This window comes from Zonotrichia albicollis, chromosome 1 (genome assembly GCF_047830755.1).
Source record: "Zonotrichia albicollis isolate bZonAlb1 chromosome 1, bZonAlb1.hap1, whole genome shotgun sequence".
Lineage (NCBI taxonomy): Eukaryota > Metazoa > Chordata > Aves > Passeriformes > Passerellidae > Zonotrichia > Zonotrichia albicollis.
The window spans coordinates 89,990,873-90,013,034 of record NC_133819.1 but is presented as its reverse complement, the minus strand read 5'-3'; the positions used below and the strand labels follow the sequence as shown (position 1 = coordinate 90,013,034).

The 22,162-nt window shown below is 38.8% G+C and overlaps 1 protein-coding gene across 28 annotated transcripts in view; it reads right to left on the bottom strand.

Moving 5' to 3' along the window:
• The window catches only part of LOC102071518 (poly(rC)-binding protein 3), a 502,832-nt gene that overhangs the window by 162,539 nt on the left and 318,131 nt on the right, over nt 1–22,162 (bottom strand). For 26 of the 28 annotated variants that reach the window (XR_012581510.1, XR_012581511.1, XR_012581516.1 and 23 more), the window contains one exon: nt 11,499–11,584. The exons of the other annotated variants lie outside the window; for them this stretch is intronic. The gene's annotated coding sequence lies outside the window, so the exon portion shown is untranslated. The remainder of the gene's footprint in view (nt 1–11,498; nt 11,585–22,162) is intronic. 28 annotated transcript variants of the gene reach the window in all.

Below are 22,162 nucleotides of genomic sequence, written 5' to 3'. Positions count from 1 at the left end.
CAGAACAGCTGGAGCATAGAAGATGCCATCCCTCTGCAGCTGTAAATCTTCTGCCTCAGTGTCCCTTAGGCGTGGGGAAGCCCAGCCACAGGAAAAATGTCTTTTAGTATCTGGGGGGAAAATGTTACAGTGTGTTACTTCTATCCACTTGATATACACTGTACTTGAAAAAAAACCCCAAACAAACAAACAAACCCAAAACCAGCTAGTAAAGCAGCAAACTCTTTTAAATATAGAAAGTATAAATTTATTGTACTCAATTCTAAGATAAACAAATGACCCTCATCTGTGGTATAAGTGCACTGACATAAGCTTTTTCCCAGTCTTTGGCATTAAAATTCTCCAAACTCATACAAACCTTCCAATTTCAAAAACTAAATCTAACCCTAAATGTTGTTTCTGTACTGGCAAAAGTTTTCAGGAAAAATTTAGTTCAGAAAAAATACCATTACTATTACTTAAGTGTGTCTGTGTAGAGTTTACAGCTAAAGCATCAAGTAAATGGCATGTCTTAAAATCCAGTGGTGGTTTGATGGGCACTTTTCCCTGGCCTGCCTGAACTGAGTCAGCTCACTTCCCCAGAATGCCTGTTCACTTGCACTGGAACAATGATTTGGAGGCTACAGTGCAAACCGGACAAGCACATTGCTCTGCCTTATAAAGGATCTTGAGAAAAAGAAAGGAGATGGGTAGCCTTCCAAGGTTACTAACCCAGTTCACAATTCAGTCCTACAAAAAACTATGCCAGCACAAAGGGAAGGAAAGGGGCAGAGATAGGTGGAAGGCTGTGGAGAGGGGTGGGAGGTGCTTAAGTTGAATTTTGCCACCAAAAATATACACAGAGGAGTCTACAGAAAATAGTGTTCAGCATGAGTTCTGTGCCCCCACCCAGAACCATCAATTAGCAGATATTTATTTATATTAGTACTAATATGCACATACCTTAAATAATTATAAATTAAAAATTAAACATACTAAATAAATAGTATTAGAAAACTTGATTTAATAGTCCTATAAACTGTAATCAAGTAAAACTAAAATGAAGACATTTATCATGCTTTTGTATTTTAACACCTTTAAAGAACTTCACCTAAAAATATAGTATGCATTCTTATGCAGGAAAACAGTTACTTATGATGGTCACTGTGATTTTTCTGTTGCACTTGGAAGGAACTGTAGGGTGGCATAATGAAAATATGTTTTCTTCTCATTCTATTAGACATACAATAAGGCTTTCAGAATATTTTTATTTCAGACACAATCATCAGCATAGAAACTGCAGTTTTCTGCACAAATATGGAATATGGACTTCAAGCAATGGCTGCCAAAGCACACGATTAATGAAAGTAAAAACTGAAGAATATCAGCTAGTAAATTGCTCAGGGTTACTCATGCAAGACAGCATCATTTTCTGCAAACACACAAACACACAGTGCCAGTCAAAAGCCATGTTAATCTAACATTGAATTAAAAGCAGTTTAACCTTCTGGACTTCACATCATGGGCCAGAGCTCAGAGCAGAGGGCCAGATTCTGAGTGCCTAGAGTTTCACTAGGCTGCACTACAGCTTAGGTTTCTATACTAAAAGCACCTGGCAGCACTTCTGAGGATGTCTGTGGCATATTAGGGCATAAAGGTCAGGAGAGGAACTGACAATGATTGCCCCAAGGGCCATCCACCCCCAAAAGTGTCAGTGTGCCATGAGAAATGACATTCTAAAGGACAGCCAGTCTCATAATCAGCCTGCCATAGGGGCAAAAATCACTGCAACTCTTTAAATGTGATTGTTAGAAGGTGCACAAGGCTGATCTAAAGAAGGACTTACATGCTTAAAACTTGCCCGTGTCTCTAAACTGCTCTGGTCCACACCAGAAAGAACAGTGCCCCTCCCCTACAACCCAGCTCTGTCATCTCACCATCATATAAAATTAAAAACAGCATTTGATGTAAAGAAAAATCTGTTTCTAGATAAAAAATTACACAAAAACCTTTTCAAACATTGAATTGAATGAGTATGAGAAAAGCATGAATTGTAATTAAAGTTCTACCTCTTATTATTTTCCATAGTGAAACGTAAACTAGCTGAGTGGCTGTATTTAATTCTTCATGCAAAACTGTAAAACTGGGTGTTAAGGTCTCAGCCTTAATCAAGGAAAATTAAACTCTTTAAGGGTTAAAAGTTGTAGGAAGTTGCTGTTACATTGCAGAACTACGTATCTGGCTTGACTTTTAAAAGAAGTGATTGAAAGTACAGGTGCAACAGACTGAGATACTGTCTTTTATCATTCAGTGGGCAGTGTTGAAGAACAGAGCAGAAAAGGGTGTGTGTTCTAGTTAGCTACAGAAGAGCAGTTGTACTCATTTTATATACCAATAAGACATTAGGACAAAGATTTTAACAACAGAAACAGTAACTGAAATAGTACCAGGCACAATTGAATACACAGTGGAAGCCTTTGCAGCTTTTGTTTTATCAAAAAACTGCTAAATAAAGAAGTTTTGCAAAAAAATTTGTTTTCTTTTTATTCCCAAGTATTTAATGAAAAGCACAGCTCCAGAAAATATCTCTTATCCTTCTAGAGTCTGATTTCTCATGCAGAATGAGTGTATCGAGGTTTTAATATTAAATTGTTTACTCACAGCACTTTCATTTCATTCAGACTCACACGCTAGTTTTCCTTCTTCATAAAAAGGCATTTTTGGATACATGGCTGAAGAGCCAATCCACGAAGTTGCCTTCCAAATGCAGCAGCTGAGCACATCACACAGTCCCAGAGTTATCCCTCTCAATACACTCAGGGGAACGCATGGGGAACACTCGGCACCTCATTCGGAGCACAACGGGAAATGCCAGCCGCACCAGCAAGGCTGGGAAAACCTTTTTCCTGATTGGCTGCTCATCCCAAACTGCCTGGCAGAGGTTTGAAATATGCAATGCAGGGAAGTGATATTCTGTGGCATTCATTCAATTTACCTGCACTACACTCCAAGGAGCCATGCTATTAAACAACAGCTCCAGTGTGTCGATAAAGTTAACTTAATTAAATTGCTTCCCCTCCCACTCTTCCAACTAGCAAGATTTAGGGCACAGGGACACAGTGTTGCTTGTAAATAAAAGGATGATTTAGCTAATCATTTGCAGAAGAAAGAAATATTTTCATCAATAATTCTATGCACAAAGCAGGGAGCTAGTTTGAATTAAAACAATCACGTAGGAGAAGGGGAGAGATAATACCAACTATTGAAGGGCTGTGAATATTCTTCAAGCAGTGTCAATTAAGTCCACTATTTAAATCTCAGTGATTGCACTCTTTGCTCCATAAGACTGAAATAACAATTGCTTAAATGTAGTGTTGTAAAACATACTATCATTATTACAAGCATAGTGAATACACATTCTTAATTTGTTGGGGACTCATCTTGTCCCTTTCTGGTCATTTTGATATGTACACTCTCACTGCCTTACAAGAGTCCCGTTTTAGGAGTCTCTAGTCTGTCCTTTTCTGTGACAATACATGGGAAATATTACCAGTAATTAAGAATAAAAAAGACTACAGTTAAGCCAAAATTAACAGATTGTTGGCAACCTTATCATACTTTCAAATCGTCAGTATGAAACCTCTGAGGCTCCTAGTCTTTTTGAAGTTAGGTGTTTTGAAAGGTTACAATTAAACTGATGTAGCTGTTTTGCAAAACAGTTTTTATTCTTATTCCTTTTTCCTCGGAAACTCTTCTAATTTTGACAGGATCTCCCTGATGTTACATGTGCAATCACTGCTCTGCCTCTTGAGTGTTTTCAGCTTTGCCCCAAATCTCCTTTTGCAGACACTGAGTAAAAGCATTCCAAGCACTAGCAGGTAGACTCTCTAAAGATTTCTCCTGTGCTGTTTGTATCCTATTCCCTCTGAGCTTTTACCTGCAGGTAATAAGTCTTTTTTGTTTCTTTTCTTCAAATATGCTTACTGTTTCCTATTAATAGCAAGATCTTGGAGCTGGTCTGAGTTTTATAAGCAAGTGAAGAGAGAGAGAGAGATACTTGTAAAGGCACACAGGCACAGTTTAATTTAGGAAGTATGAAAATACAAGCAGAAAAAAGTCCCTTTATGCCTTCACAGCCATTTCTTGCAGTACAGGCCATCTCTTCATAAATGTGACTGCCAGGGGGTCTGAGACTGCGCACTCCTCCTAGAGCTCAAATCCTCCTCTAGCATTGGGCTTGCTGCTCTTTGTTCTACTCTGGCTCAAACCATCCAGTGCAGCCTCTGCTCACAAACCAATGAAATCACCAAGTAGAGCCCTGTCTCCATTTCATACTGGTTAATTAGTCTCTTATTTCTTCACAGCACAAGCTGGAATGGCAACAGCCTTCCTGCATGTCCTCTCCCAATATCACAGAAAACAGCCCAGAGCATTATTCACATAGACTTGAGTTTCACTCAATAAGAACTTCTACTGAATACCACAAGACAAAACTAAAATGAAATGTTATTTACTGTGATTAGAAATGCCAGAAGTCAGTGGGAATGAGCAGCCGTTTGACTGTTTCAAAGGGCTACTACTTCACTGCTTAGTTGCAAGATGTGTTACTTCATCAATGCCTTGTCAAAGTCAGGATTACATGAAGAAAAATGTGTATACAAATACAAATGTTAAATGCCTAGGCTTAGAAATTTAATATAAAGTAAAGATTATGTATCTAGGGAACTATTTATCAAAGAGACTGAATGAATTTACATTAATAGCCCAGTGCAGTGGAAGGGTTATCAGGATGCTGAGTGCTGCAGGGTCAGAGCCAGCAGGGCTGGTGGGATTGCCTGTACCTCTCCTCCCACAATTTCTGCAGCACCCAGGGGTGGCACATTTGACCTCCAGGAGGGGAGGGCAATACTCAGCTGCTCCCAGTGCACCTTCCCATTGATAGATCTCAGCCTCAGAGAAACAGAACCCTATTCACAGCTTGCAGGAGTGACAGGAAAGGGAGAGAGTCTCTCTTGTAGGACAACAGTGACCTTTTAGCTAGGATTGAATACACTGAATAAGACCTTTCTGGAAGTAGGAGGATGAAGAAAAGGAAAGTTTCCATTATAAAACAAATAGCATTGAAATGGAAATCTTCTCATTTTTTTAAAAACCAGTTGAACTCCATACGGCAGCATAAAATAATTCATACTATTACACTCACATATTTTCTTTTTCCTTTATATTCAATATATAAATCTTCATGAATAGTAAGAACATTAGGAAAAAAAAAAAAAAGAGAGAGAGAAAGAAAAAAAATTACAAAGACAATTTTCTTAGGATAATTATATGGCTTAGTTCCTTCCTAATGAACTGTACTTCTGGCTTTTTGCTCATTTCTACCCTGACACGACAGGCAAATAATGTGTCTGTATCAGCCTAATAAATGTTGTCTTTTAACTTGTTATTGCTACTACAATATAAAAATACTGTGCATGTCGAGCTACACAGGACTGCATTTAGCCAAACTGCTCTTAAGCTGGACTGAACCTGCTCTGTCCTATCAGAATGGAGGAATCATACATCAAAAATGGCCCTCATGCTTAAAAGGACACCAAACACTCCCTCTCTGCCCCAGATTCTTTGGTCTGTCAGGAACTTGCAGCCCTTTGGCAGAGCCCCAGGAGGAGCTGCTGTGGGCAGGGTGTCACAGACACACTCCATAGCCCCAGGGATCCCAGCTGCAGCCACATCGATTTCCTCTATTTTTAATGTCGCAAGTGCTGCAGCGCCCTTCTTCAGCCAAAGGGCAGGCACAGGCATGCTGGCCCTGCAGAGCCCTTCAGTCCAGAATCCTGTGCTCACTGGAAGGGCTGCTGCTGGGGCATCCATGATTTGTGTGGAAGGAAGTGGCAGAAGAAAGTGGTGGAAGGAAGGAAGTGGTGGGAGGGAAGGGAGGGAAGGGGGCAGGCAGGCAGGCAGGAAGGAAGGAAGGAAGGAAGGAAGGAAGGAAGGAAGGAAGGAAGGAAGTCTGGGAGAGCCCAGACCAGGGAGGCTCAGCTGCCTCTGCCCACTGGAGAGCAGGAATAGAGGAACAGAGCAGCAGAGCAGCAGAGCAGCAGCAGCAGGAGCAGAGCAGCGTCCTCCTCCAGTGCCCTGTAAGCAGCTGAGGCCACACTTCACTTACAGCAAGGAGGACTGAAGTTCACAGTGATCCTGCCTATGTTTAGGCACTTATCCAAAGCTCCCAGTTCTGGAGAGCAGTTGCTTTTGGCCAGCCACATGAAGAAACTAGACATGTCAGAAGGCTCACTCAGCCCTTGAAAGGACCAGAATCCCTCAAGTTCTTGCCCCCCTCCTCTGTGTTGGCTAGAAGATTGTAAGATGGTGGCATGACTTAGGACCATCCATCAGGTGCCAGAAGTTAGACAGACCTGTGTTCAAGGGATTTTTGAGGAATGAGAATCCATGAGGATGAGAGCAGAGGCTCTCTCAATATCCCAGCAGGGCCTGCTCACTGAACTCCTCCTGTTGCCACGTGCACCCTGCAGAGTGCCCCCTCAAAGTGGGGATTACACAAGGGTCACCTCAAAGGCTCCCCTTGAGGGATCAGCATCAGGCCTGGGGCCACGGACATGTTTCTGGGGAGGAAGAGAGGGCTGTGAAAAGCTACCACTGCTGCAGGGAGGGAAGGTGCTGCCTGTGGGTTCAGCATCAGGTGGCAAAGGCAGGAAAAACCTGCTCCAGAACAAAATCTTGAGGGCACAGAATGCAATTTGAAATCTGAACTTTTGCTTTTTTTTTGTTTCTGGTGCCACAGGCATTTCTTGACTGATTAGAGGCACCCTAAAACTGATTTCCTTATTCAGACAGCCCCTCTGCTGCCCACCCTGTCCCCAACCAGGTGACTGAGACCCTTCATATTCACTCTTGCATTCAACTGCAAAAGTCTGAATTAGCAAAGACAAGTGTCACAGGTGCTCAACATCTCCTGTTGAGCCAAGATCTTTATTTGTTATAGCTGTCAACCCAGTCAATGCCTGCCCTATCTCACTGTGGGCAGGCATATTCCATCCTGCTGGTGTCAAAAGCACATCTATTTATTCAGTGTTGCTCTGTGCTGGGCAATTGCCACAGTGTGGGGAAAGAGAATTGTGATCAGCACCATTTATCTACATAATTGTGCTTGTTTCTGGACAATTGTTGGGTCAGAGGCTAATGTTTTTATTTATAGTCTTTCTACACTCATCTGAATTTTCCTGTGCCTTTTTCTACAGAAAAGAATTCGGTACCATTTGGCTTCTACTGCAGAAATTCTGCTAGCAATCTGAGAAAAAGTATCTGAAAGTAAATCCATTACACTCATTGGAACAGAACTTTACATTAGGGAGCTGGAGTAGTGCCTAAGACTCAAGGTGCATTTCTAGGAAGAAATCAAAGATCAAATACACATTTGGCTTCTTTTTTCTTCATATTGTATAACTACCAAGAGAACTCAAATGTATTTGCCTGGATACTATCTTTAAAAGCTGAAACAAAAAATATATGTTCCCTTTACATCTCAGTGTCCATTTCATCTAGTTCTGAAATTCCCTAAATAAGAAATAATATTGGTTTTCTTTATGGCAATAATTCTGTTTATTTTCACTAAGATATTTCATTTAGTATTTTGCCTTTTTGCTATGCTTATTAAATAAACAAATCAACATCTAAGTTTAACACAGTTGTTGCCTTAGGCAAGCCACTATTTCACTTCTTTAACACCTCAAGGGTTTCCAAATAGCCACACAAAGTAGAGCTGCTTGCTTCATTTTCTATTGTACTGCAGGCAGCCTGCAAAGGAAGTCATGCATAATTTTTTAATACAAAAATGGATTTTGCTGAAACTGCTGTTTGCATTTTTTTTAAATAGGTGCAATTTTTCAATTGAAATATATATTTTTATTTTAAATTATCCTTTCATTTAAAACTAGATAATTTAAAATTACAAATGAATTTTTACCAATGTGGTTTCAAACTTGGATTTACATTAAATAACATGCAATACTCAAGTATTATGTGTCTGTTGGTAAATATTTGCTGACCATCAAACCACTGAATTGGGAGAGTTTAAGAGACTAGAGAAAACAGGCTCTGACAGAAGTGCTTAGTCCAAGTTTGATATCTGTAGCTTTGTCTGCATGTTCAAAGGAGGTATTTTCTTCACTTTATTCAGGTTAGCTTTATGCAATATCTAGTTCATGCACAGTTATCTCTTGAGAGCTGATAAAGGCAGAAAATCTTACTTTCTACTGAAAGGAAAAGCTCCATGGCAGAGACTGAAATCTGCTAATTCTAAAAACTTTCAGGGCACAGAAAAAAACACACTGTTCTGTTTACTCAGTACAAAGAATGGCTAATTTGACTAATAAATGACCTTAAAATATGTAATAAATAAATAAACATAAAAATATGAAATGTCATTCATTGGTTTCTAAGAAAACAAAAAGCAAATATCAAGAATATGAATAAATATATCAGGAACTTGTATGTAATTCCCTAAATGCGACAATATAGGTTCCAGTTTTACTAATATAAGTACCTAATGTAAACAAGTATCTGTCAAACTGATCTGTCCTATGGTATACTCACAGCAGTGGAACAGGAGTGATTATAGTGATCAAAGGTTTTTCTCCCATCAGTATTTTGACTACAGGAATTATGCTGCCAGTCAACAATACAGTAACCAGGGAGAAGATGATGTAAAAGGAGGCTACCACTTTTTTTTTTTTTAAAAAGTGTTCTTCCCAGTTTAGATTATCAAACTAGTGAGGTCAACCACCATTTTATTTACTGCTACACCTTGGCAGAACGGCAGAATACTTTAATAATACCAGCTGGGGGGAAGAAACCCTTTTCCAGAAAACTAATTACAAAGTAAATGCACACAAGAAAGATGGAGTGATAATTTCTTCTGACCCTCTATGTTTTTTACAGCACCCTTTCTTAAAGCAGAAGCACCAAAACAGCCTTCTGGTATCAGTGTCACCACAGTCAGACTTAGAACCAAAACAACAACCCCTGCTCTATGTTATCGATTTTTACAGTGAACTTGCTTATTTGCTGTGATTCCCGATATATTTCCCTCAAAGCTTAGGACTCCTTAGAACACAATTCCTCTTTCTCTCGATGAAGAGAGAAACTCTTCAGCCCTAAATGCAGTATGTTGCTATGCATGGATGGGCTGAGGTTACCAAGCAACCCAAGTGCTTGATGGAGCAAGTGGTCCGGACTGTTGGTATCATTTGCAAATTTCATTGACGAGGAAATTCTGTCAGCTTCCAGGTTGTCCACAAAATACCGAGGACATCTACCGAAATCTTCAGCAAAAACTCTCCCTCAATTATGACTCCTCTTGCCAAGTATTTTCTATGTTACTGTCATTTAGCAAGTGCTCCATTCGTATTGTGTAGGGATAATGTTTTATGAGAGCACTGAATAACTATTCAGAATACTAAGTGAAGTAAACTCTAATAAATACTTTGCTGGTCATACTGTAGAACCAAGGAAGCTGATAGGAACTGTGATCAGAGGTGAGGGATTTGTGTTCCAATATAATTTAGTAGAAGAGGGGATTTACCCTGTGACTATTACAATGTCGTACTACAAAATAAAAGGAGATACCACCACCACCACTGCTTCACCCATAGGCATATGCCTGTCCTTGTCCTTTGCTTATGTAGCATTTGCCTCAAAACACAATGCTGTTAATGAAAACAAGGTAATTTGTCTAAGCAGAAATGGAGCCTCTTTCTTAGAACTTGCCCCCCTGCTTCATCTCAAAATTAAACCCTCCATTTTCTCCATTCAGACTGACTCACAGTTTATTATTTATTTCCTGGGTTGACGAACCGATAAATCAGTTTGGTGCACAGTCCTGACATGCTTAATGCCACAGAGATTCAGTAATTCAATTATTAAGCTTGGATTCATTGTGCCAAACAGCCTCATTTTCCTTACGGTCTGCTTTTCAGGGTAAACAGGACAGAGCTTCAAAACTGCATCTCACTGACTCATCCAAGAAGAATGGAAGCTGCTGGCTCTAGCCTGTCTTACCTCTTAGCAAAATACAACTGAGTGGTCACTAAAGTAGGTATGGAAGCTTGTATTGTTGTCCACATCTCTGACATGTTCTGTCCCAAATAGGAAAGTGAACCACACAGAGTTGCAGACAGGTGGTTCACTTAATAACACATGATATATTCAGTACTGGGATCCTTTAAGACCCCAAATAAAACTCAAAACCTGGGCTGTGTGCTTATAGCTAAAATGCCTGAAAAGCAACCAAACAAGCAATAGGAAAGAAGGAAGCTGTTTTATAAATATAAATCCAAAGATTTTTATTCCCATGGGCAGTTATTAAATTGTGCATATTCTTTATATCACTTTTTTCTTCATTTATAAGAAGTACTACATCAGAAGACTTTTGTTTTGGAGACTGCTGGTAGCTAAACATGCTTAATTATGATATACAAGGTCATGAAATATTTGATGCTGTATGAACTAAATTCAATGTATTCAATTCAATGTATTTCTTTATCTCAGAAATATATAGTGGCAATAAAGAAAGAAGTCCTAAAATTTCAATACCAATCATCCACAGAGTAATAAAACATGATTGTCAAAACTCAACCAACCTGTAACCAAGAACTGCATTTCATAAAATCTACTGGATACACAGAAGTGAAATAAGTGAAATATATTCCAAGATGTAGCAAATAACATATTATTTACAGTAATTTTATGAAAATAGAAAGAAAGATGAAATTTAGTAGTGCTGTAAGAATTGCCATTGATATTTCTGGAGCAGCAGCCTCTGGATATATAAGATCTCTCACTTAAGAAGTTAGGATAAGTGAACTTCATTGTTTAGAATAACTTTGTGTTTTAAAATTCAGTCTCATGAAAGTTAAACTTTATGCACAGGAAAACTAAAATTTTAATACGTTCTGAAGCTCTCCCTCAACAAGAGCTGAACAGAAAGGAACTTTCTTTTCTATTCCTCTTAGTAAGGATCCTCTTCCTCCTCATTCCAATATATACCTTTTTCCTCTCCACTTCTCTCAATCCTTTCCAGTTCTTCTAACACTCTTTCCTCTAAATGAAGAGTGTATCCTCAGACACTATTATTTCCAGAAGTTTCCAAATTCTTCTAGCTTCCTTTCCCTAAACGCCAGCAAAAACATACAAATATTTAATGATTTAATTTTCCATTCTAAAAATATTTTAGAGAAAAGGGTTTCCCAAAACATCCAGAGATGTCACCAGAGGTGCAATTCAAGTTGGGATAAATAGGTGAGTCAGTGCTTTACCTCATCTCTATCTGTAATTGATAGGTTTCATTCTAGCTGGGAAATTTAAGAGCAGTTCCATACTATTCAATTTGCACTCATGTTTACTTGGCTCAGAAAATTAATGCGATAGTCCATATAATAAATACAAGAATAAAATACAAGTCAGGAATATTAGAGAGGGAAAAAAATCTGGAATGGAGAACTTACTTGTCAGAAGAGTAGTGATATTTAAAAACCTGCTGTCGATGGTCAGCTTTTGCAGTCCCAAGATATCTAAAAGTGTTGAGTATGCTCTGGAAAGGAGAATGATCAAGGATTTAATAATTTTGTCACCCATCAAATACTAAACCAAAACTTGTCCAACATAGATTGCTTTCCCATTTTATGAGGTTATTAATTCATAAAATATGTTTTTATTGCCCCGCTGGATTTGTAGGGATTTCATGGGCTTCCAGAAGTTGAACTGCTCAGATCAAACTTCCTGGAGTGACTAGGGAGTCAAAACAATGAGGAAAAACAATTATATAACTTATTATCTTGCATACCTACATTTGCAAGCTCTTATAGTTGAGAGAGAGCAGTGAAAATGAAAGAAGTCTGACTCTTTTATTATTTAAAAAACCAATATGCCTGAGTAAATGACTTACCAAAACAAACCCAGAAAATCATGTCCCTAAACGTCTTTCAAAAAAACGACTACAAGTTCATTTGCTATCTTTTGGACTAGTTAATGTATTTGGCCTCCTAATGTGTGGTCTAGTAGCTGAGACTATCCCTTTGTACTCAAACACAACTCTACATTAAAGTATAGCTTTGTAATTTCCAATTGTCCTTAACAGAAAGGGGAGTTGACTGTACCAAGAAGCCCTCCTAGCTCTCAAAATCAAAATGAAACTGAAAAACTGGGATGAGTGCTTCCATCTATGCAGGCTGTGGTGGAAGGAGTTATGGGAGTTGGGAATTAGGGAGTGGAGTTGAATCTATGAAAAAGAATGTTAGATGGAAAGTGGATTTAGTGTTGTCTTTATTTCTCACTTTCCTATTCTATTTTTAACTGACAAAAAACTAAATTAGTTTTCCCAAAGTCATCTCTGGGGATTTTTTTTTGCCTATTATTATTATATTTGCAGGGAATGCCCCGACAAAGGCAGGAATGATGCATCTGACTCCATGTTCTCAGGAGGCTAATTTATTACTCTATTATACTTCATTATATTTAATAATACTATTCTATACTAAAGAATACAGAAAGGATACTTACTGAACGCTAAAAAGCTCATAATGAAAGCTTGTGACTCTTTCCTGAGTCCTGACACAGCTTGGCCCCAATTGGCCAATGAGTCAAAACAACTCACACCAGAATCCAGTCATGCAATCACCTGTGAGTAAACAATCTCCAAACACATTCCACATGAGCATAACACAGGAGAGGCAAATGAGATAAGAATTGTTTTCCTTTTCTCTGAGGCCTCTCAGCTTCCTGGGAGAAAAATTTCTATTGTATTTTTCAGGAGGAAGTGAGAGGCTAGATGGATGGGTGCCTGGCTGCTGGCCAAAGTCAGCCCAACACAACTATGAAAGAATGTTTCCACTGTCAATCTTTCTAAGATCTCCAGGACTTAGACTGGAATGGAGATATAAAATCCATACTAATAAAACTCTGCCTATAACACATAGGAATAAACAACAGAATTATTAAGGAGCAGAAATGTTGCTCAGAGAAAATTGCATTAACAGGAAAACTTCATAGATCTCTACCTTCTGTACTGTAGTGCAGCCACAAATTTGAAAATAAAAGCTTATAGTTACAAGGACAAAGTCAAATGACTACTACTCCATGAAAGGAGACAGATGAAAACCTCATTTTAAAAAGATGTCTACTTGTGATATGATACTGAGGTGTCTTTGGCCCATTAAGGAATTTTTGACAGCAATAATTGAAATATAACGTAGCAATTTTTTTAAAGTCAGAGATGAGACTGATCAACTTGCAGCAATATATTTATTCTGTCAGCACTCTTTTAGAAACAACTATTTAAAGTTCTTTCACAGCTAGGTTTTTACAGTCCTAAAGTGATTTATTTAATTTCAGATTTCATTAGGCTCCAGAACTCCATTTTAGCAATCATTATGATACTGATAGCACATTTCAACTATGAAAAAGATTGAAATGCTATGCATCTCTACCTGATATTGAAGGCTATGGGATAAAAATCTCCATTGAGTCAGTACTGCAGAGGATTATGCATTTGTTTGGATTCCCTTGCTTTTGGTCTGGATGCGCCTTACAGCAGCAAAATCAGCAAAACCCTCTCTAAAAGTCATGGAATATACTCTTTCCTGAATGAGTTTTCTGTTAGAATTAATGTTCTGTTAAAATAATCAACAGCCCACTGAAATTGTGAGCTCCATGGCAAACATTTACACTGCCTCACATACATGAGAGAAACCTCTGGTATAACAAAACCTAGAAGAATAAAAGTTGCCAGCAGAACTGAGCAAGTACAAAATTCTATCAACAATCTCCCATTTACAGCCCAACCCCTCTTGTAATTTAGTTGTTTTCAAGGCTAAATGACTAAGCTGTCCTACCTGTACCCTGGGAAATCTATAAACACACAGTGAAATTAACTACTAGTTGGGAAAGAGAGCTTGGAGACAGCCTTATGAAAATGTCACCTAAATCCTCATCAACTGTCAAAAAAAAATAAAGCAGTATATTAGGAAATACTAGGAATAGAACAGAAAACAGAAGAAGAAGAAATACAATAATGCTGCCAAAGAAATCCATTGCTCACCTAGCATTTTGAATATTGAATACAGTTCCAGTCATCTCATCTCAAAAATGACAGGATAGCAATAGGAGGATAAAGAAAATGGTGACAGGATGATCAAAGGTATTTAATGGTTTCTCTACCAGGAAAGAAAAAAGAAAGACTTTAGGATTTTCATATAGAAGAGGGACAAATGAGGAAAAGGACTGTGACAGAGCCCCAAGACAATAATGAAGCAAACTGAGAAAGTGAATAAAGAATGGTTTTCACTTTATTTCATAGCAAAGGAAGTAGTCACAATAAAATTAGTAGTTGGTAAGTTTTAAACATAAAATCCAAGAGAGGATGCTTTCCACGAGGATCATAATTACAAGGTGGAAATTCATTGCCACAGGATGTGGTGGGAAGCTCCAAAGATGTGTGGGCTTCAAAAAGCAAGCCACTGTAGTGGTGAAAGAAACATTGACCAGTACTAGTCCGTGTTTTACCCAAAGCTGCGTGCTATAAACTTTCAGGTTAAGAAGCTTTACAGAGTGCTGTAGGGTGTTACCAAGGGAGGTTGTCCTTTGGTCTGGTTTAAATACAGCTGTTGCAATTCTTGTCATTAATTTTGCTTTTTTTCTGAGTTCTTAGTCATCTCTTGCAACAGGCAGATGTTAGAGAGCATTAGTGCAAATATGTGATTTTACATTTCTATAGACATATCTAGAGAGGGGCTTAAGGACCATTTTAAGTTCAAATAGTGCAGCCTACTCAGGCAGGCAGGCTTTAGGCTAGGATTTTCTGAGGATCCTCAGGTCTGGCATCCAAGCATCCAACTGCTACTGAAGAATAAAGGGACTGGTATACAAAACTCTCATTTTATGGAAATAAGAGATGATATACTGAATTTTCTTCCCTCAAAAAAGAAGAAAATGGTAATACCATTCCGGTGTAGTTAGTGGCCTTCATCTTAACTGTTACATGTGTCTCATGATGGGAGGCACAGAGATTTTCCCAGACACACAGATAGATGTAGGATATATGGAGTTGTCACTTTATGTTTATTGTGGTGATAAAATACTATTATTTTAGTGACTAAGCAAGGTTGCTTGAACTCTGTGTCTTCTTCTGTTCATCTTATGCAGATCTATTAAAGACTTCTCTCTGGGACTCTTTTGCTACAAGTGAACAGCTTGTGACTTCCACCATGGGATGGCTGATGCTTCTGATCAGATAAAAGGCCATGGTTAGGAAACACTTTTAGAGGACTATGATGGAAGTGTTCTGACTGACTTTGGCAGACTAGATCTCTGGTTGTGGAGGTCACAACTAAGTTGTGGGGTATGTCTGGTCCTACAACTCTTGGTTGCTCAGATCACTAACTTTGGTTGCTATCACTGTTCCCTTCTGCTACTTACCCATGTTATTTCATTGAAAACCAGGAGGTCTGGGGAGGGATGGGGCATAGCCTGGTGTGACCCCAGTCACTGGGAAGTGAACCAGAAAACATGAGGGGAATTTTCTTCCAGTACTTTCATAGTGATTACTCAATGTCTGTTCAGGACAGAAAATGTTTGCATGGCGTCTTGGAGTGTTAAATATCCTGAAAGCTGAATACGTCATGCTAGGCTAAGCTCACTTGGTATTTTGGCTGTTTTAGGTGGGACACTGGTTTAGGACACAGACCCATCTGATCTCATGTAGATATTTTTAGTTACTAATTTATGCAAAATTCCAAAACTCTAAAAGGTTATCAGATCTGTACAGAGGATTATTACAATTATAATTGTATTAATTTTTTATTTCCTAAACCATAGATGGTCTTGTAAAGAACTCTGAAAATAAAACCCTTTGTTTATTCTAATTATCCTAGAATGTGAAGTTATACAAAGGTACCTGTGAAACTCAGAATTTTCTGCCCTCAAAATTTTTCTTGCACACTAGCTGGAACAGTTCCTAAGAGCCGTGCCCAAAAAAGGGAAATCAAACTCAAGAGATATTGCAGAAAAAGCTACTTCTAACTACCTGCGTTGGAACAGTGACCGCTCTTAAAATTTATACCCTACACTGAGAAATAGTAGCTGTTCAAAACTGATGGGAAACAAATGAGGTTTACATACAAATCAGTGTGCCTGCATAAGTTCTTTCAAAGTTTACCTCAATTAACATGAAATTGTTATTCTGCTCAAGCAAAAAGACTTTTCTGTGCAGGCATGTACTTACTCCAACACCTGTCCACTCTAAAAGGTCACAGCTCAGGCTGATTGGTGTTTCAGCTAGCAGGGTTGTGTTGGACTAGTGCAAGGGATTCAAGTCCCCGAGCTCAGTTTGTTTTCTCGGTGACAGTAATTGGTAAATAATCTAATTCATTCTGAGTCATGAGATTTTTGAGTTCCTCTTCTGAGGAGAGGGATTGAGAGAGCAGCTAGATGGGTGCCTAACCACTGGCCAAGATCAACCCAATGGAGCAGGCAACATATTTAAGCATCTTTGTTTTCAATGAAAATGTCCAGACTGGGTTTGTTGCACCTCCATTATACTCACCAATTCCATACCTTCAGTTAACTTAAACTGAACTGCTCTGAGAACCCTTATATAGACAAAGAATGATTCTGTTCTCTAGGAGCACGAGGATGCAGCCCTACTCTCCTACTACATCCTACGGACAGCCTGAAAATGCATGATCCAGCCCTATTTTCCACTTGGACATTGTTAATGGGCAGATTTCTGCAGACACATTTGTTAATTTTGCATTGAATTGCTTGGACAAGGCACTTTTAGCATGTGGGTGGTTTTGTCAGCTGTTTTCTATTGGCCATGCATTGTTAACAATTGTTTCTACTTTTGCCTTATTGCCTTATGTTGGAGGAAGAATGATACTGCTCATGAATGGCCACCTCAGACTAAGCAGAATGTTTCTTCTTGTTGAACAGATGAAAACAACTTTCTGCAAGATACAGGTGGGTAAAAAAATAACTGAATAACAAATAGAAAAAATGCTAGTTTGCACCTGGATTTGATGTTTGCTTGATTTGTTGTGAGTACAAAACAATCAGCATAGCAAAGTGCTTCCTCACACAGGTATTTCTCAAATAGCTGTTTGGATCTAACAAACATTTTTTTTCAAATGTTAAAGCAGAAGTGAATCAGACTTTAAGAAAACAAGTTTATTGGACCATCATATAATCTGTAATGGAAAGGTTGCCATATTCCTCAAGGAGTTCTGATTAAAAGCTATGGAGCTATGCAGTCAAAATAATTATATTTACTCTAAGTTGGGACAATCATCTGGAATGATTTAATTTTCTTTAAGCTTGGTCAACCAAAGTGCATACATACTACCTGAAAAGATCACATCTGGTAGGGTCAATGTTTTTCTTTGCCCTTCCAATACCACACACACAACGTTTTTTTGATCCCAAAGGCCTTTGACATTGCATTACAATGGATCTGCCACCTCTAATATGCTGAGCAAAATAAGGCATACTCCCCAAGAGAGGGGAAGCAGACAATCTGCCCTGAGGCTTCCCTATTGTTATTTCATTTAGAGAGACAGGCAATATCACAATATCTATGACAAGAGTGCAAAAGATTTCAAGTCCTCCCAGCTGTCCCCTCCCTAATTCGATACTGATTGTTCAGTTGGTCCCCACTGTCCATAATGCTCTGAGATTTCTTGTGGCTGCTGTGCTAGATAAATTTCCCACCTGCTTGTGATGTGCTCTTCTTCTAGAGGCAGCAGTCACTGTGCTGCCTTATCCAGCAGCAAGCTGGTTTTTTTATTGAAGATTTCCATGGTGTGTCAAGAAGCGATACTTAAATGAATAAAGCTTCCTAATTACCTCAGCTTAGTTTCATAAGGACACATGCAACACAAAGATGTGTGTGAGGAGCATTACCCACCTGAGTAAGCATTGCCTTGGGAAGGATGGACAAAAAAGAGTGTGGTGGTCAGTATGGTATCCTTGTTTGACAAGCTTAGACTGACACTTAGGGAAAACTGTGCAGATAGCAAAGAACAAGGGTTGTTTCCCTGCCACAATCTCTAGGAGATAGCCTCTTCTCTATGCTGTAGACACTGACCAGGAATGGTTAAGAACAGGAAATCTCTGAGACACTGTCTAGTTCATGCACCATCTCAATTTGGCATGCTTATTGTGCCTTACTGCTCAGCAGGAATATTAAAGACTTTCAGAGTTATCATTCTTCTCCACAGTAGGTATCAAAATCCTTTACTATTTGAGATGCAGTATTGTGCAAGTACAAAGAGGCTGTGCCACTGCCTCAGGTCTTGCAATGAAAGGGGTAGAACTAGAAGTAAAATTTACGCCAGCTGTCCTGGGTGCTGTGCAAGCAGCATCACTGCAGACTGATGGCACGTCCAACAGGTGAGGGCAGAGAAATGACAGAACTTGCCACATGTCACATAGGTGAGGCTTACTCAACCTTCATTATCTGATAAATTGCTCTGCCTCTGGAATAAGCTAAGGCTAATGAAATGGTGATGCTATCAGAAGGTAACAGAAAATAAAAGTCCCACTGTGAATTGCCGAAAGTTACTGCTAGCATCACAAAAGTGACACTCATTAAAGCACCACTCTCCAGCAAAGCAAAACAGGACAATTGTAACAACTTGCAATTTGCACAGAGAACACACTGTGCAGGAGATATAGGAAGAAAAAACTGTTAATATAGTATCAATCTAATCAGCTGTTTTTATTGCAGGACTAGAATAAATGAATACCTTGTTAAAAGAATCTGTGGGCACAGTTCCATTTCATTTATATATTAAAATGGTCTTGCTTTATAGAAGAATGTCATCCAGTGACATCCTTGAAATAATTCACATGATTAAGATGAGGAAGATTTCACTTGATACGGTCATCTGACATTCCTGATGCATACCACACATCACCAATTATATTGTTATGTTATCCTTACTCAGCACTGCAATACTTAAAATGATATTTCATCCTTTCAAGCATCAGTATTGATATCTGGCTACATTAAATAATTCCAGTTAAACAGTGTGAAAAATCCCACTTTTTAAGCTATGGTTTCAGTTAAATAACTCAGCTGAAAGTAACAAGAATAATGCTTATTCAAATTCCTCATTTCACATATGAGAATGATTGGCAGTAATCTGTCTCATTCAAACAGTGATCTCCCATTGCTTTCCAACAAGATATAAATGGAAACAAATAATCTTGATCAATCTACAGCTTATACACATAATAAAAAGCATGTTGCAATCAGCAAGCAAATCTGTAAGGGTACAGTTTATAGCAGCAGGTTATTTCCTTGTACTGCAATTCAATTTCAGTTTTCTCATATCTGCTTTGCAATTTTACCTGCTGTGTTTCCCAGAACACTGTGGTGATCCCATTGTTTAAGGCAATTTGACCATGCAGAATCACAGTGCTGTTTCTCTAATTTAACTTGCACACAGAAGTCCACCTTACCCTTCCTTGTGCCAGAATGAAAGGCATGGCTGTTTCCATTGCTTAAGACCTTCTTATGGGTCCTCTTTGATCACTAAGTGTGACCTCCTGCAGAATATGTGATGCAGAATCCCACTCAGTCTGCAAATCCCTGACTATGAACCTAAACTACTCCCTTCTCACCTCTATCTTGCTTTTCAACAGCAAAGCTGTTTTGTTTTAGTGTATGAAAATAGGAATCCTCTTATAAATTGGGCTTTCCCTTCTTCTCTAAAGAGAAAACAGAAAAGAAAAAGAAAAGCTGATAGAGAAAAAATGGCTCTGCAGACAGAAAGAAGGTCAGAGAAAGTGTGCTGTGGAATTACTGCTGGCCAGTTCTCCCTTCCAGCTCCAGGGTAGGTTTGTCTATAAAATAAGGAAGCAGAATCTATTCCACCTACAGCAACATCATTACCAAAAGCACTAAATAGTTGGGGGAATTGAAAAGTTGCATACTGAATAGGGCTCAGCCAATGATTTCTGGTCCAGGCACTCCTGGGAAAATCTGCAAGACAAGCAGGGGTTCAGCAAATTTGAGATAGCCTAAAATATTGTCCTGGGATTGGGCCAAGTGGTCTGCAGCACACTCAGTTGGTAGGCTGAGGGTGGAAGCATAACCCAGCCCTCTGTGCAGATACTGGACAGTGGCTTTCATTATGCACAGGAGCCAGGAAACACCATGCCTTGGTGTGGTAAACACCCCCTGCCACTCCCTGCTGCTGTCCTTTGGGAGAGCAGGGTGCCAATCTGGCATGATGAATGCTGACGCAGCAGAAGGTTAAGCAATAGATCCAGTATTTCTTTTCTCCCTTAGCTGTGCAGTTGGCATGCACTGAAGTTAGTTGGACCTTGCTTATGTCTAGCAGGCACAGTAATAGTTTACCTGCTCTTTGTTCAACTTTTCACTGAGGGAGAATGAGGCATAAGGGAAACCTGACCCTTTCTGTACCAATCTGCCACCATTAAACCTCACATCTTTGTGCCTACATTTGCAATAACATCACAGTCTATGGACTGAGACAGGTGCTGAATTTATTTTTTTATGACTAGCCATTGCAGTTATAGTGAAAACTCTTCAAAACCATAAAAGTTCTTTCAAGCACTGCAGTGTTTATAATGAAAAAAAGAAGTAAGTCACTATAAATATTTAAGTGTCTTAAATAAAGATTAATTAAGGACCAGGCAGGAAACTGCCTTTGCTTTTAAAGCAATAAATTTTTAATTGCAAAGTATGCATTAGTAGCAAATTGGTGTTTAACGGCGATATAAAAAGAGAAATCTGAAGGTCAAGGATAAAGATCATGCACCTGTGTGTGCATCTGCGTGTAGAACACTGTACTATACTTGAGCAAATATTGCAAAGATATATTGAGTAAAAATATATTAATTTGAGTAAAATGGTACTTAAAAATGTATTTACTATCTTTTTTACTTGTATGATTTTATGGTCATATGGAAGAACATCCCTTAAAAGAATACAAACTGCAAATACCTTCTAAAGAGTTCCATGTGGCTGACATACCACTTGGGAGAGTAGATTAGGAAAGTACAGAACAAACAGAAAGATGTCAATTAAAAGCAGTGAAGACATCTACTTTTAACTGCATGGAAGAAGCCACATCTATGGAGCATGAACATAACCAAAGAGCTTCAGTTTTTAGGTATTAAACAGCATGGTTATCCATCTGAAAATAGATGCAGATATTCCATGTGTAATGTGGAATATTAAGGTATTAAAAGCTTCTTTTAAGGTATTGTCAACCTAATTGAAAATAAAGGTAATTAATTACTCTCTGGTCTATTAAAATAAATAGAACCCAGAAAGGCACAGTGAATTCCATTATTCTTCAGTACTCAGATAACCTGGAGAAACTGGCTCTGGAACGCTATGGGCAAGGCACACTTTGGTTCTGTTTCAGCGTACTGTTTTGTTTTGTTGACTCACATTTCCCCTGTTGAGTGAGTTATTTTTATTTATTTGTACAACTGCACATGTTGAGCTTTACACATAACTGAGGATGTTGCTGTCCATCCAGGTTCACAATGCTCAGTTTTGAATGTTGGGTACCAAGCTGAAGAAGCAGTGCAGTACGTTCACCATGCACCAAGTGAAAGTTGATTCCTGCAGTAGCAGTTGCATAAAGGTAATTCTGAAATACACTTTTATGATTGGATGAACTGAACTGAAAAAACCAACAAAACTTCAAAAAGAATCTTACCTGAACTGAAACCGGTTCCTCATACAAGGAACATATACCAAACTGAAACCATGCAGTCTCCCTACTTACAAGTGTGGCCTCCTAGCATGCACAGAAAAAGTCTCTTTCCTATACTATTGTTTCCCTTTGCACATTCAGAGTCAAGAACATAAGAGCTATAAAAACAAAGGGCCAGAGAAAACTTTCTTGGGTTCCTTCCAGCTGCTCTCCTGGTAGGATGTTCATCAGAAGGCAGGTTTCATATTTTTTTCTCAACTGTTTGAATTCCTAGATGCAACTTTTCAAACAGAGCCCAGCCCACCTGCAGTAGGATATAACTATGATTTTTTGGGTGCTGATCAGCTGCCCCTAATACTTTATTCTAAGTTTACAGTGCAGCAGAAGATATGAAGCAATGCACTAAAGTGAGGGACTCA